This window comes from Dama dama, chromosome 22 (genome assembly GCF_033118175.1).
Source record: "Dama dama isolate Ldn47 chromosome 22, ASM3311817v1, whole genome shotgun sequence".
NCBI lineage: Eukaryota > Metazoa > Chordata > Mammalia > Artiodactyla > Cervidae > Dama > Dama dama.
In genome coordinates, this window is record NC_083702.1 from 33,276,823 (window position 1) to 33,291,880 (window position 15,058).

At 38.3% G+C, this 15,058-nt stretch overlaps 1 protein-coding gene across 2 annotated transcripts in view; it reads right to left on the bottom strand.

The window, feature by feature from the left end:
- The window catches only part of SOX5 (SRY-box transcription factor 5), a 1,090,517-nt gene that overhangs the window by 550,863 nt on the left and 524,596 nt on the right, over positions 1 to 15,058 (bottom strand). For both annotated transcript variants that reach the window (XM_061125136.1, XM_061125135.1), the window contains exon 6: positions 7,361 to 7,402. The gene's annotated coding sequence lies outside the window, so the exon portion shown is untranslated. The remainder of the gene's footprint in view (positions 1 to 7,360; positions 7,403 to 15,058) is intronic.

Genomic DNA, 15,058 nt, shown 5'->3' on the forward strand with positions numbered 1-15,058 from the left:
CTGCATTAATCTAACTAGGCTGTTTCACTTTATTGTAACATTTAAGGAGTTTAAAATTATCACTCGCTACAGAAGTACTCTCTGTAATTATATACAATGTTTTATACATATATATACAAATACTATATGCATATCATATTTATCATTATAGTCTAATCTCTAAGACATTTAAATATTGAAATTCTGGCATTAAATTGCACCTTATTCTGAAATCAGCTCTCCTGTGTGATATTGATAGTAAATCCATATTCAAAACACTCCCATATTACCGAAATCTTTAATTATCTTAAAAGGAAATAGGCTAGATTGGTGGTTGGAAGAGTGATCTTGCTAAGTAGCTTATTTTCTTCCTCTCAGATAAATAAAGCCCACATTTGGCACTGAGGCATTGCAAATCACTGAAACAATGTAGAAAACTCTACTTACCTAGTTCAAAGTTTGATTTTTAGTGGATTTGCTAAAGAAAATCTATTATCACCATGCTGCCTTAAATTTATTTGAAAATGAGGTAGACATGGAAGGAAAGCTGGATGGACTCCTTAGGAGCCCAACAAGGAGTCTTCTCTGCTGGCCTCTGCACCTGGGGAGGGGGCATGCCATATCTTCCCACAGACTTCTGGTATCTGATTCCCAGCCTCACCCTCAAATCTGGATTCACCTATAAATTTCAAGGAAAAGGAACCACATCTTGCCTGCTAATTTTCTATGAGGGGTCTTTCAAGATACAGCCATAATCAAAAGTACAGAAAAATAATAAATGAAATCAACAAATACCTACATTGTATACACAAAGTTCTAAGTACTGTGAAACATCAGTAGGGGAAAAAAATGTGGTTCCCCCCCTTTTTTAAATTTTCATTTTATATTGGAGTAGAATTAATCTGGGGGCTTCCCTGGTAGCTCAGACAGTAAAGAATGTGCATGCAATGCAGGAGATCCAGGTTTAATCCCTGGGTCGGGAAGGTGCCCCAGAGAAGAAAATGGCAACCACTCCAATGTTCTTGTCTGGAGAATTCCATGGTCAGAGGATTCTGGTGGGCTAGTCCATGGGGTCGCAGAGTCAGACATGACTGAGCGACTAATATTTTCACAATTCAGAGTTAATCTACAATATTGTGTTAATTTCAGGTGCACAACAAATGTGGTTCCCTTTCTGTACAAACTTACTGCTTCATCAAGCAATAGTAAAAGAGTTAATCATATCAGACTACAAAAGTAATATCGAAAATATTAAAAAAAATAATAAATTAAATGTATGGAATTGGCGATGCTGAGTAATGGAAGAAATGTGGAGTTTTAATCAGGTGATGGCTTGGGTTTATTAATCCATTTTTTTACCTAGAGTAAATCAGCAAATAAACATGAAGTCAGAACAGCTGATGATTTAAATTAGTTTTGTGGTAAATAAAACAACAAAACAAAGCATTATAATACTGGCCACCATGTACTGAGCACTTATAAAGTGCTAGGAACTATGCAGAACACTCTACATTCACTGATGCCACTTAATCTTCACAGTTTTACCCTATGAAGTAGATACAATTATTATCCTCATTTGACAGGTAATGAAACAAGACTTGATAAGATCACATTGCTCCTCAAAGCACAGTTCTAGTAAGTGGTAGGTGGAGTCAGAATCACATCTAGACCTTTTATCTCTAGTCTTATACTCTAAACCTTGTTATGTGTCTTGTGGGTACACGGGCATTGGCATCACACAGATGGGATTATAGTACAATTCCTCCCATATATTTGCTCTGTGACCTTGGGCAATGTTCTTATATTTGTGAACAAGAAAAAATGATACCGCTATGATGTCATGGAGATTAATTATTTTGACCTGCCTGGCAACTTCACATTAAATTTTTTTTTCCCCACCTTGTGGGAAACAACTGGTCCCTCATTCTCAAACCATGCCCTGGCCAAAAAAAAAAGCATTTTATTTTTTCAACCACAAAAATGGGTTCAGGTATGGACTCAATATACAGGCAGAACTAACAGATGACCTATGTAGGATTTCTGATAGAGTTATGAGGAAAGAAGCTTTAACTTTTTAGGTAATATGCACAAAAGCCTGTCTAAAACTGAAGCCAACACAGAGAAAAGCCAAGAAAGATGAGAGATAAGGAGAGCACATAAACCTTGAAATGACCATGCCTAAAGCTAGGCAGTTTGTGAAACACTCACTTATGTGAACTAACAACACTCCCTTTCCTTCAAACATATTTGAAATAGGTTTCTGTCACCTACAACCAGCTCAGGGTAATAAATCACCTCACAGAGACAATGTATGTGAAGAACTTAAGATACTTGTAATTAGCAAGTACTTAGTGAAGGCTGGGCTTTCTGGGTGGTGCTAGTGGTAAAGAACACACATGCCAATGTAGGAGATGCAGGCTTGATCCCTGGGGCGCAGGGCAACCCACTCTAGTATTCTTGACTGGAGAATCCCACGGACAGAGGAGCCTGGCAGGCTGCCCTCCATAGGGTCGCAGAGAGTCAGATACGACTAAGTGACTTAGCACACATGCACAGTGAAGGTTGGATGTTTTCTTTGTCCTTTTAGTTATTACTATTGTTAGGTTTCCTTACCAAAACTGAATATCTTGAATGAAAACCAAGGCTGGAGTAAAAAAAAATCACCATGGTTCAGTTTCCCTGTATCAGGTATAAGCAAGTAATAGAGGGATAACTTCTTTTTTTTTTTTATTTTTTTTATTATTATTTTTTTTTCCAGTGGGTTTTGTCATACATTGATATGAATCAGCCATGGATTTACACGTATTCCCATAACTTCTAAGAAGTACTAAGCATTAAGGAAAAGCTATGACAAGCCAGGTGGTACAGTGTTAAAGTATCTGTTTGCAAGTGCAGGAGATGCAAGAGACTTATGTTTGATTGTTGGGTCGGGAAGATCCCCTGGAGGAGGAAATGGCAACCCACTCCAGTATTCTTGCCTGGAAAATTCCAAGGACAGAGGAGCCTGGCGGGCTACAGTCCATGAGGTCGCAAAGAGCTGGACATGACTTAGTGACTGAACAACAATATCAAGTATTAAGGTTAACACCAAAAGTCAGCTTGTCTTGCTTTCCAATCTGTGTTAGTATTTCCAACTGGCCTCACTGTGCCTGCAGAGGAGCCAGAACCAGTTATCAGTGTGCCCACGCTGTAGTCGTAACACTCAGTCTCACATCCAAATGATTATCCAGATAGAAATAACATTTTATAAACACCAAGACACCACTTCATCATGCTACTATTGCACTGTCAACAACAACTTTCGTGCAAAACTCTAAACAGGGACTTTTTTGCAAAAAGCTAAGCAATCTGGTCCTAAGAAAGGTATTCGGTGTCACCCAAAAGTCTAAGGTCAGTAATTAGGTCCCTTGTAATAACTGAATCACTTGAGGTTTATATGGTTGCCATATACCCACTGCATCAACCTGACAGAAAAGAAACTTTCTTTCTTATGCTCCCTTCTTTGAGCAGGCTTTACTTATAATGTAAGAAGCAAGAATGGTTCCAGAGGAACTCTTGTGAACTGCTGCGTCAATCATGTGAACATTAAAACACGGCTTGCTACTCATTACTATATAAAGTATTCTCTTGCTCTGTGGAAAATGGTTTCAAATAATTGTTGTGTTCGAACGGGAGTTTTGTTCTTTTTTAATATAGCAGTTTGAGAGAGAAAAAAACTTAAAGATATATTCAAGAAGCAAACCAATATTGTAACAGTTGAATCAACTAATTTTCATCAAATGACATCCTCATATGTGCATCAAGTCATACATCATAGGCTTCTAAATTCAAAAGATAGACTCACTTCCTGACTGTGCAGTTGGTAAACTGATGTGAAACAGCAACAAAAAAGGGAAAAGTAACTAACTTGACCTGCCTGAGCAAAGAAAATTTTTCTCTGACTCTGAAATGCTTTTTTTTTTTCTTCCAGGCTTCTCTATTGCATAGCTAAGAAGCATTGAGTGGAATCAAGCCTGAAAAGATCTTCACCTTTAGTTCTGATTTCTCCTTCTGGTTTTAGCACAGTTGATCTTCAACATTGTTACCTTGTGGTCTGTGCTAAAGAATGCTAGATGATGTCAGAGTAAGGCAGATAATTACAGAAAAGAAACTAACTGGACGACTGATTAAATATCAATGGCTTTAAATGTTTCTGAGTGACAGAAACTGATGAGTATTCTATAAAGTTTGAAATTCAAATCCACAAAGACCTATCTCCTTAGTATACAGACCAGAGCTCTTCAACTATGGTTTCTCTGTAAGAGAAAGTAGAAGAATGGGAACCGTATGGCAGCTTCCTCAAGACAAGGCCCTGAAGAGTTAAGAGCTTGCCAGTGAGCCACCAGCAGAAAATTCTACTCCTTACATGAAGCACCAGCTAAGTTATAGGAAAATAAATGAACAAAATATCCAGGCTAGCAATTCATTCAAAGAAATTCTGAGACTCAGAAAATGAACAGAGAATTATGAGATGTGATGCTGCCAATCTTTTGTACAGTGGCCCTAGGCAAGTTATTTTGCATTTCACTTTCTTCAGCTCTGGACTGATGTCACCACAGCGATGACTGATAATAAAAACATCCTCACAACAACTCCTAGGAATAATATTGTGAGAACTAATGTGTGTACAGTGATTTAAGGATGAGGGAAGAGAGGCACAATGTTATACTATTATAAAGTGCTTTATCAACCAGTCTATTACATAATGTGTTATAATGTACCATGTGCCCATGGAAACATGAAATCATGCACAATTCCTAAGTACTGCCAGATGCGTAGCTATAACAAATTTCAACCCTTCCTGAAGAATTCACCCACACACTCACTTCTCCAACCAGTATTTCCACTGGTAACTGTCAGAATTGAGAAATCATAGAAAAGACCCGTATTCACGCCTCCGCGGTCATTACATATAGTTTGCTTCATATTTGGGTAGGGAACATGTCTCATTCATGATTTTACACTAGTGACTTGGCCTGCTCTGGTATACAATTAGTGCTCAGTAAATGTTTATTGAATGAATGAATGAACAGACAAGTAACAGTTAGACACAGTAAATCAAAAAATAAACGTTAGCAATGGCACTACTTAGACTAAGAAGAGTCTCTAATGTGAGAAACATTTCAAGTGGAGGTGGTCAAAGTTTGGCTCCCTCCCAGCAAGTCTATATGTTATTTCCTAGTATTAGTTCATGTGTCAGTTGTCATAAGTTTCTGGAATGTACAAGTAATCCTATTTACAAGAGATCCTTGCCATTTTCAATGGAGCCATCTGGCTTTACTTAAGGATACTGAATGAGTTCATTTTTCAGTGGCTAGGAACATGGTACTAACAACCTGCACACAGACTGAAGAATTTCTGAATATTATGATATACCTGTGAGAGGTAAAGAAATACTCAATTCTAAACTCATATTCACAAGGCACACAAATGCAATGAAGTGGGGGGAAAAAAACAACAACTCTGTACTTAGAATTAGAGGATCGAGCTCTGCCACATCCTTGCTCTACATAACCAGAAATTGGCCAACATAACTCAGTTTTCCCTGAGCCTCTGTTTTCATCTGTAATGACAACTATGTGTAATTTTTAAAAAAACTCATGCATCCAGGATCAATGTGGCAATGTAGTAATATATAAGTATATAAATAGTAGATAAATGGAAAATGCCACAAGATAGCATGACAACTAGTTATAAAATGGCAGAGAAGTCTAGGATGGTATATATAAACTGTGAGATCATTGAGCTCAGGGTCCATGACTTACTCATCTCCACAGTGCTTGTACCTAGCACATGGCCTAAAAAAGCTGAATGCATCACCAATGTCAGCTGCTGAGTTGGAGGCACCAACAAGAAAGATATATTCAATTCTCAGAGGGGCCCTTCCAAGCCCCCCTCTGATAAACTCTCTAATATGGCATTTTTCAAAGTGTGGTCCTCCCACAGCCAACACTAGAGTTGGCTAGTTTGTTTGTTAAAATTACAGGCTCCCAAACCTCATCCAAAGAGATTGTAATGTAATATTTCAAGCACTTGAGATAACTCTTGTATACACTGGGATAGTATGTTTTAAATTTACTTTTGAAAATCCAGTAGCTATGGCACAAGATCAGTTCCAATGAAAGTTGTGTGCTCTTAACTCATATGTTTTATATATCCAGCTTTTTATAGTTTACAAACTGCTTTTAAATACATAAAAGTATAACATTAAAACAATGAGAAATCCTTAAAAAATTTATAGTAATAACAAGTGTAAGATAATATAATTAGACATAAAGTTGCATCCACAATAAAATTAAATGTGCTTGATTTTTCCTTAAAACATTACAAGGTTATTGTCTTTGTCTTCCCATGGTTCTGGACCTCACTCTGTTCTCTACTATACCTTGGACTCAAAAGGGGTGTGCTCAATAAATATCTGTTATATAGAACAATGAATATGTATATGTATATGTGAACTTGCTCAGGGTTCACGACTTACTCATGACTCAAGAACTCACATCTCAGAGAAGGGCTGTACTCTTAAAATATGCCTGTTAATACGTAAGGATGTGTCCACATGGCAGAGTTTATAACCTAAGTTCTCTTTATCAGAAGAGTGTAGGGACACAGGGCACAAATATAGGCTATTAGCTAAAGAGATTTCATACACATTCCTCTGAGATACTAATTTTTAAGCTGAGGTTGAAAATGAAAACTGGAAGGTAATTATCCTTAATTTCCAAATGCTTTAATTTTAAAATTAAACCCAGTTGCATAGAAAAGCCTCCCTGATGAAGAATGGCAATTTGCTTTGCAATGAGGGACAAAAGGGTATAATAGTTTGGGGATTAGAGGGTGTGCAATGGTCAGATTCATGTGCAGTTATCGTAACAACGACAATGGATTGGCAGAGAGATTAAATTCAAGAACCTGATCTTGACTAGCTGCTTGTTCTGGACTCCAGGTCTGATTACTCGGTGCCTTCCAACCCCTTGAAGATGAAGGAAGAGGAACTAACTTGTTGCAGGTATCAAATACAATGACAAAAAGAAGGCAAGAACCATGTGGATACTGTGTGGTAGTGATGTTCTTGCTAATTAAATATCAGAAGTCCAGTTTCCATGGGCAAGCCATTTGCTTCTAATCAACTCTTGGGATGCATGAAGATAGATTTGAGAATATTCAAGATAATAAGGTAAAGATTAGGTACAGATACCTCCAAAATGATTAATCATTAAATAGGTTCAATGCCAAAGTCCATGACTTTAAATTGGCAGTTGCCCGCAATGACCACTATCAACTTTCCCATCTCCTCACCTCAGTCCCAGGCCCCTGATTTCCATGGAGCATCAATCCTTACCTTTTCTGTCTCTGCTCTGCCAACAACACAAAGGCTCAGTACCTATAATTACAAAACCACATGAATCCTGAATTAATTTGGAGTAGGATGAGGACATAGTCAATTTTACTATAAAGGAGCTTTGCTCCTAAGAAGGGGCTATGCTTATCAATCCATGCATTCCTTTATTTTTTCCTTCCAAAAGTATTATAATACCTCAAGGAACTTATAACCTAAAGATACATAATAGGATTTCAAGAACTGTGCATTAAAAGAATAAATACAGGATGAACAAATGTGCTGAGGATTAAAATGGTCATAATTCTGTAATGAACCAACCATACAAATTTGCAAAAAGATATAAACCCTCTCCTGATTATCAGTTGATATGGAGGGCTGAGAAATGTAGAGAGTTCTTAAAATTTGATCTTGTTGACTAAAAAGAGTCAATACAGGACACACACACACACACAATCTGACCAATGTAGGTATTTGGAAGATTTAATAAAATCCTGAACTTTAAGATGGCATGAAGTAGAAATCAATCTACTAAATTAATTTAATAAAGGAGGAGGTGGCAGAGAACAAAGTGGTTAGGTAGCATCACCAACTCAATGGACATAAATTTGAGTAAACCCTGGGACACAGTGGAGGACAGAGTGGCCTGGCAGGCTACAGTCCATGAGGTCACAAAGAGTCAGACATGACTTAGCAACTGAACACAACAACAAAGAAATCAATCAAATATGGAAGTAAAAACAGTCTAAATTTTGGGTTGGTCAAAAAGTTTGTTCCAGTTTTTCTTTAACATATTATGGAAAAACCCAAACAAATTTTTGGTCAACTCAAGAGCTTCTGCTAAAGACATAGTGAAAAAAAGATGAAGTAGACACACATTATAGGTGATCAATAAGTGCTTTCTAAAGCAATTAATCCCTGTAAAATCATTTTGGAAGTAAAATAGAGAGAGAGAAATACAAAGGTCCATCTAGTCAAAGCTATGGTTTTTCCAGTCATCATGTATGGATGTGAGAGTTGAACCATAAAGAAAGCTGAGCGCTGAAGAATTGATGCTTTTGAACTGTGGTATCAGAGAAGACTCTTGAGAGTCTCTTGCACTGCAAGGAGATCAAACCAGTCCATCCTAAAGAAGATCAGTCCTAAATATTCATTGGAAGGACTGATGCTGAAGCTGAAGCTCCAGTACTTTGGCCACCTGATGCAAAGAACTGACTCATTGGAAAAGACCCTGATGCTGGGAAAAATTGAAGGCAGGAGGAGAAAGGGATGACAGAGGATGAGTTGGTTGGATGGTATCATCAACTCAATGGACATGAGTTTGAGCAGGCTCCAGGAGTAGGTGACAGACAGGAAAGCCTGGCATGTTGCAGTCCATGAGGTCACAAAGAGTGCGACATGACTGAGTGACTGAACTATACTGAGAAATACTAAGAAAAAGAATGAACAAAAAAGTGTGAAAACTAGAATTGATGTTGTTTGTACATAAATAGAATAAGCATCAAATTCCAGAGGGTAAGTATCTACAGAAACATTTTTCAGTATTTATCAGAAGAGCAGAGTGGCAAAACCATGGTACATTTTTGCAGAAATCAGTTAATACATCACAGAAACAAAACCATCTCTGGTATAAAACGTACCAGTGGTTAAAAGTTCACAGTCACCCTTAAAAATGTCTTAAGGCACACAGAAAGGAAAAAATTACTCTTATTTGCAACTAAGCAATGGGGGAAAAGGTGAAGAGTAAGCAATTATCCAAAATGGCACAGAGTTGAAACCAACAACAAGATGAACATAGGTGGTCAGAGATTCCATTTAACCTTTCACCTAAAGGTTGCCATCTTCCCGAGAGAACTGATTCTACCAGTGGCTCGGTTCTGATTCAGAAGGAAAAGAGTCACTTTCTGAGTCATAGCATCACCCTGGTTTTCCTTTCGGTCCTCCGTTCCAAGCCTACCAAATCCCAACCCATTTTAACTTGGCTAAAGGTGGCCTGGCCGGCACTAGAATTTAATGCTTCCATAAATGAACTCTGATTGACATGAACGATGAGTCAGTCTCAGAAAAACTTGTATTGCTGCCATTTGGTCAGTTTGGGGTTTGTTTTTAAAACGAATGCCAGCTGAGGTTGAGCAGAAGCCAGGGTGTGTTTTTATTTTATGTCTCAAATAAAAATAAAGAGCTGGGTATGAATAATCAAAGTGGCAGGCGCCTCCCTGGATACTTCTAAACCTTCCAAAAGCAGTCCCCAGGCTCAGCAAAATGTAACATAGTCAAAACAACCATCAACAGTATTAGTACCAAGAGTTTGCTCCAGAAAAATAAAATAATCCTGATTCCCCTCTAGTCCCAAACTCCGGTGTTTTTCAACAATATAATAAGTTAAAATATCCTTTTTGGAGGCTGATAGTCCTAGAAAGAATATCCCTGGAAATTAGAAGAACATCAGATAAAAGAAAGATATGTACTCTTATCTAGTATAACTCTTAAAACAGAGATTCTCCTAATTAGTCATATATACTGTATCGCTCTCTATGTGCTAAGTCATGCCCAACTCTTCATAACCCTATGGACGTGCAGCCTGCCAGGCTCCTCTGTCGATGGGAATCTCCAGGCAAGAATACTGGAGTGGGTTACCATGCCTTTCTCTAGGGAATCTTCCCAACCCAGGGATTGAACTCGAGTTTATTAAGTCTCCTGCTTTGACAGGTGAGTTCTTTACCACCAGTGCCACCCAGGAAGCACATATCACCCTCCAATAGGAGACATATGGTCAGCTCCTTGTTATTCTGAGACTGATCATCAGTTTTATGGATTAAGCGTTCTCTTCACTCCCCCCTATACAGCTTTTATTTTCTTTGGATAGTTCACAATACTTACACAATCAGGAAAGAAAGAGAGAGGGGATAGGGTGAAGAAGAGGTAGTTAAAAGCAAGAGGAAATGAAAAGTGAGAATAAATAAGCTATGGATCAATTCTTTAAAAAAAAAAAGTTTACCGTGATAAGAAAGGAAAAATAGTTGGTAAAATGGGGCTTCAATAAAATTTATGGATTTTATCAACAATGTTTCCAAAAAAAGAATAAGAGATGAGAGGCAAGTATATAATAGGACAGTGGGGAATACTGATAATATTGTTCCAAATATTTGGAACACTGAATCAAAAGAAATCCAGGACTTTTTATTCTAATGTGGAATAAAGAACAATGTAAAGAATATTAGGAAAATGACTACTCCTACATTATGATGTATTTGGAAGTAATTAACCCTGTAGTTATACACCAAGATGATACATAAAAAGATATTTCAGAAAACTTGTGATGAAAAAGAACTTTCAATTGCGCATGATCTGAGTCAAGTTAAATGGCCACTGCCTAGCTGCAAAATGCTACTGCTGATTTTCTCATGCCCTCGGCAAAACTACTCCTATAGTATTTTTATTTCAAGAAAGGCCAAAGCCTTTCATATACATTAGCACCTTAACCACCAGTTTAATTCTGAGATAGACAGGTACTGTTATCACACTATAAACACAAGGCAAAAAGATGCAGAGGGGCTGGTCTAGTGAGCCCTGCGAGTGCCCTGAACTAGTCTAGGGAGGAATACCTTGTCCTCTCACCTAGAGTTGGAGCCTCAAGAATAGAAACCAATTTCAACACAGCCCCAAGCAGTTAGCACAGCCCTAGAAACTTAGTACCGATTTTTCTTAAGTTGAAAATTGAGCTCAGTGATTCAGAAAGATCTCTTGGACCAGACTGCTGCCATAATCAGAAAACAATACTTAGTATCTTCAAATGCACCCCAGAAGATCTTTTGGATCTTCAAAAGAATAGAAAAATCTTGCTAAAGAAGGGAACTGACTGTAGACCCTTCTGTGAGCCCTTTGACAATGACTGTGAAGTGTTTTTAAATGTGCTATGTTTAAATCACAGCATGGAAACGAAAGTCATGCTCTCTGTTCCAAAGTCCTGCTTTAGAGACAGATGGACATGTTTCCTCCGCATGGCAAGTCCTTGGCCTCACACACCAAAGTGAGTTTCACCATCACCCTGGATTTCCCAGAAGAGTAAAAGACATAGCTCTTCTCTATGTAAAAGTGAAAAAGTGAAAGCGCTAGTTGCTCCGTCATGTCTCACTCTGCAACCCCAAGATCATAAGCTGCCAACTCCTCTGTCCATGGAATTCTCCAGTCAAGAATGCCGGAGTGGATAGCAATTCCCTGCTCCAGGGGATCTTCCCGACCCAGGGACCGAACTCGGGTCCCCTGCATTGCAGGCAGATTCTTTACCATCTGAGTCATCAGGGAAGCCCCTCATATAAAGTTAAAAGCTTACTAATTTTTTAATCACATAGTTGCCATGAAATTATTAAGCTTTTAATTTTACATGAGGGGCTTCCCTGATGGCTCAGATGGTAAAGAATCTACCTGTAACACAGGAGACCCAAGTTCGATCCCTGGGTCGGGAAGATCCTCTGGAGCAGGGAATTACTACCCACTCCAGCATTCTTGCCTGGAGAATTCCATGGACAGAGGAACCTTGCGGGCTATAGTTCATGTCTGAAGAGTCAGACACGATTGAGTGACTTTCAGTTTTCATGTGATTAAAAGAGAGTTTTGCACAGTTTTAGAGCTGCAGCATTGTAACAACTAATTGTAAGCAGGACAGACCTTAGCTTTACAAGTGGAGATCAGATATGGGAAGGATCCCGAGCTGAGATAGCAGTGGCTACACTGTGACAGATGAGTGTATCTGCATAAGGAAAATCCCCTAGTTAGGGACCACAGCAGGATCCCATCCATCACATTACATGTGAGCTCAGAGAACTGAACCTCTTGAAGCATTTTTGGCAGCAGGGAGAACTTTTAGCATCCTAATGCTTTTACAAGGCTGGATTTTCCTTTTCTCCCCCATGTGCTTCAAGATTTCATAACATGAGAAACATAGGAGCAAAAGTTAAAATGCTTTAATGGTCCCCATAGGCTATTTAAATAAACACTGTGATTGCAATTTAGACAATCTGGAGTCCATTCAATATTAAATCTCCACCCTAAGCTACAGCTACTACACAAATAGGGAATTCATGGTATACTCCACATGGCCATTTACTACTGCAAAGACTGCCTCTTGACAATCATGGGGAGGAGTTAGCCAGGCCTGACATTACACCAGTTAAATCTGTCAACAACTGGAGAGAAAGCTCTGCTGAACAAACACACTGATCCCTCTCACACAGCCTGTCTTTGTCCTGACAACACTACGACTTCACTAATCTCATACCATCCTCAGCCGTGCAAGCAGAAACTTCTTTTGCAACCAGCTGTAACAAAAGATGCCTTTCTTTATTTTCACACACTGTATGTATATATTTGTGCTGTCCCTTCCGCTTCCACCCCCGCCATTTCCACTCCATCCTACAGACCCGATCCTAAATAAAGCCTGATTGGAAGAAGTCATAAGTTAGTCCTCATCTCAGATAAATACATGAAGAAAGAGGCCAGAGGATTGATCAGGTCCTTTTGACCGGGCCCTTATAAAAATAATACTCCATGATGTACAGTTTTGTCTGCACCAGGGGAAAGAATAGATTTGAGAAGTAAGCAGGCAATAAATATCCTAAAATATGGTGTGCCAAATTGAAACAATTGGGTGGTGAAATACATAGAACTGCTGAATGTTCTTCCAACAACTTTGAGGCACCAGGAGCTTCAAGGAATCATGGTGCTCTTTTTCACTTTTATGTACTGTTGAAAAAAGTATTGTATGAGAGTAACATTTTAGCTATGGCATTAGAAAAATATTATTATTAACTGGTATTTTCCTAGCTATAAAATATAATATAGTATTTATGTGTTGGGATAAAATGAATATTTTTAGGTATAATTTACATTCAGTACAATGAAATGTCTTAATACAGCTAAAAGAATTTTTACGTATATACTTCTCTATGTAATGACATTCAGGTTAGGAGATAACATATTTCTGTTGCCCCAGATGGTTTATCCCCACTCATTCTCAGTCAATTCTCCACCACAGGTAATGAATACATGGATAAATTTTGTCTAAAGCAAAACTAGACTAATTTACCTAATTGCCACAGGAGTTGTGTTAGTCGTTCAGTTGTGTCCGACTCTTTGTGACCCCAGGGCCTGTAGCTCACCAGGTTCCCTTTTCCATGGGATTTCCCAGGCAAGAATACTAGAGTGGTTAGCCACTTTCCTTCTCTGAGGGATCTTCCTGATCCAGGGGTCAAACCCCGGTCCCCAGCATAGCAGGCAGATTCTTTACTGCCTGAGCCGCCTGGAAAGTTTTGCCTAAAACAAACATCTTCAAGTGTTACATGCCAAACAGTATGTTGCAAATTTTCTTGCCTTATCTCATTTTAACTTCAGTTAATTCTAAATACAAGAGGAGACAAGTATTTTTGTACCAGGCTTCCAAAAGAAAGGATAAGAAAATCAACATAAAATTGCATCTGAAACTCTAAATCCATTACACTCAAGTGATGTTATACTATATTTATATTGTATAGACCATTAAATATGCCCTGTGATTAATGGTTTAAAATTAAATGCATAGCATAAGACACTGTTAATAAGAATATCAATCCCATTCTATTTGGCAGGAACTGGGCTATTGACTTTATTGCCTTATTTAATCCTCTTATCAACCCTGTAAGGCAGCTGTTGCGATCATTTTGCAGATGGCTCAAGAAGGTGAGACGATTTGCCCACTTTTAAGTAATAACTGGATTCAAATCTTGTACTTTCTGACTCCAAGTGCTTAGTTTACAGTAAGTGGTCAATAAAAGTGTGTTGTGTCACTGAATTAAAAGAAGAAGAAAAATGCTTAAGAAAGAGTAGGTTATGAAAATGCCAAGCAAAATTTGTTTATCACTTTGATGATAACATTTACAAGAAAAAAATGACAGAACCTGAATGTCAGATGAAATCTTAGACATTACTTAGTCTCTTCCCCTTATTTTATGGTGACCATTTTCTAACAGTCTTCATTGAATCTGTTACAATATTGTTTATGTTCTATGTTTGGGGCTTTTTGGCCACAAAGCATGTGGATTTTAGCTCCCCAACCAGGAATCTAACACTCACACCCTGTGTTGGAAGGCAAAGTCTTGACCACTGGACCACCAAAGAACTCCCTCTTCCCCTTATTTTAGAGATGAACGAACTGAAACACAAGTGACCTGTTCAAAGACCCAGAGTCAGCTAATGTTAAACCTTGGACTGGAATTCAGGTTTCTCTGTTTCCATTAATGTGTTAGCTATGTTCTATTTCTTCGGTTGTGAATCAAGTACATGGCATGGTTTCTAAATAAGTTTGCAACTAAATTTGATAAGTTTATCAATGCTTCAAAGAGCAGTGACAACTAATGTATGTTCCTGAATGAAAAAACAGACTGCCATATAAAAGATGTGCGTGATAAAGTAAATCATTAAATACACTCAACCACCGAAATTTATGGAACTGGTAGTATCTACAGTGAAGGTCAGAAACAGCTGAGAACAGTGATGGCAGCAAATATCAAGAAACTTGAGACCTGTTTAGAAGACACTGCAGGCTCACAGGTTTGAAAAGAAAATCATCCAAAGTTAACCCTTCATTTGATCAAGGAGGAAGTGTGCACAAGGAGATGACAGCCTTGACCCTGGCCACAAAGCTCCTTAGAGGCACTAGGTATGGCC